The sequence below is a fragment of the Apis dorsata genome, unplaced genomic scaffold (assembly GCF_000469605.1).
Source record: "Apis dorsata unplaced genomic scaffold, Apis dorsata 1.3 scaffold_341, whole genome shotgun sequence".
Classification (NCBI taxonomy): domain Eukaryota; kingdom Metazoa; phylum Arthropoda; class Insecta; order Hymenoptera; family Apidae; genus Apis; species Apis dorsata.
Window position 1 is genome coordinate 106,002 of NW_006263608.1, and position 2,249 is coordinate 108,250.

The following is a 2,249-nucleotide window of genomic DNA, read 5'->3' on the forward strand; positions in this document are numbered from 1 at the left end:
AATTAAACGGTAAATAATTCAAGAACCCCTTAATGATTCTCTTTTTCGCTCGAGGGCACACGTGAACTTGCACGTTGGGGAGGAGGGGAACGTTGAGAAAATGAAGAAAGAGAAGAAAGAAAGGAAGGAAGGAAGGAAGGAGGGAAAGAGAATCAAATGTACTCCCGATGTGTTCTTTTATTTGAGCTCTCGCATGGAGCGAGAGGCGGCAGAGAAGGGAGGAAAGAGGGGGTTGGAACCACTGAAAATTCCGGAATAGACGCTCAGCCAAGTACTTGACTCGATTATGAAAATGTACTTTGCTCTCTCTCTCTCTCGTTGTCCGCAATTTCAACCTCTCTTTGATCGCGGCGTAAATGTCGACAGCCATATATATATATATATATAAAACGTTCGTACGATTAGTCGGCATTGAATTCATCCTGTGTATCTTTGTGCAATCTTTTTCCTAATTTTTTAATTTTTATAGGAGAAAAATTTTAGGTTTTTTATCGATTCTTATGGACGTGTAATTAGTCTACATTGAATTCATTTGCTTTAAGTCATGTATTTCATTCTCTTTAAGCTGTGTATCTTTGTGCAATCTTTTTTCTAATTTCTTAATTTTTATTTTAGGAGAGCAATTTTCGAGCTATTTCATTTATATTTTTTATCGATTCTTATCGGAGTGTAACATTAAAAAATCGTAAGAGATACGCTTGAAATTGAAAGATAAAAAGGGGAAATCCATCAAGGTTACGATCAAAGTGGGCAACGACTCGTGGAAAAGATAACTCAAAATTAAAAATCTCGAAATTTGAAATCTCGATGGGCAAAATTTAATAATTAGATTAAGTTAGGTTAGGTTAGGTTAAATTATGTTATGTTAGGTTAGATTGGATTAAGTTAGGTTAGCTTAGATTAGGTTAGGTTAAGTTAGATTAGGTTAAGTTAGGTTAGGTTAGGTTAGGTTAGGTTAGGTTAGCTAAAGTCACGAATAAATTCTTACTTAATTACTTTAATAATACACTTTAATAATAAATTCTTAGGTTGGATTAAGTTGGATTAGATTAGATTAAGTTGAATTAAGTTAGATTAGATTAGGTTAGGTTAAGTTAGATTAGGTTAGCTAAAGTCACGAATAAATTCTTACTTAATTACTTTAATAATACACTTTAATAATAAATTCTTAGGTTGGATTAAGTTGGATTAGATTAGATTAAGTTGAGTTAAGTTAGGTTAGGTTAGGTTAGCTAAAGTCACGAATAAATTCTTATTTAATTACTTTAATAATATACTTTAATAATAAATTCTTAGGTTGGATTAAGTTGGATTAGATTAGATTAAGTTGAATTAAGTTAGATTAGATTAGGTTAGGTTAGGTTAGGTTAGGTTAGCTAAAGTCACAAATAAATTCTTATTTAATTACTTTAATAATACACTTTAATAATAAATTCTTAGGTTGGATTAGGTTGGATTAGATTAGATTAAGTTGAGTTAAGTTAGGTTAGGTTAGCTAAAGTCACGAATAAATTCTTACTTTAATTTCTAAAGTATTCACTTCGATATGTTTTCAACAATGAATCATCGAAACTACTCGAAACTAACTTCACTCGCAACTTTAACTATTGAATTTCCCCCATCGTTGATTCAAAGAATTTATTTATTTCGAGTTGTGAGCGATTGGAACGAAGAGACGGATATTTTCCATATATTTTCTGAAACAAGACAAGATCCAAGAAATGTATTTATAGTTACAAAAAAAACGATTCTATAATCACAATATAAAATCGTCTCCTCGACGACGAAATCATCGAAATTAACCTCACTTATCCCCCCTACCACAATTAAATTTTTCCTCCATCCATCCCAATCCCCCTTCCCCTCTTCGCCGATCCTTCGAATCTAATCCCTTCTCGCCGAAGGACAAAGAGGCAACGATGTATAAAACTGAAGAGAGAAAGAGAGAGAGAGAGAGAGGAGAAAGAAACGTCGAAAACTCGGTCGAAGAAGAATTGTTACACCTCGACATTATCATTTTCATTTACATTTCCATCCACCTTTCGTTTCGTCCTCCTCCATTACCCCTTCCTTCCTTCCTTCCTTTCCCCTCTTTCTCTTTCCTCTTTTTTTCGGTCTCCTCGATACAAGAGGAGGAAAAGAGAAAAGGAAAGAGAAAAAAATAGACGTACGTACACGAAGAAACGAGAGAGGAGAGATGAGAGTTGGTTCTCTTCCTCCCCCCCGGGGGAGGAAGGAAATTGCAGGGG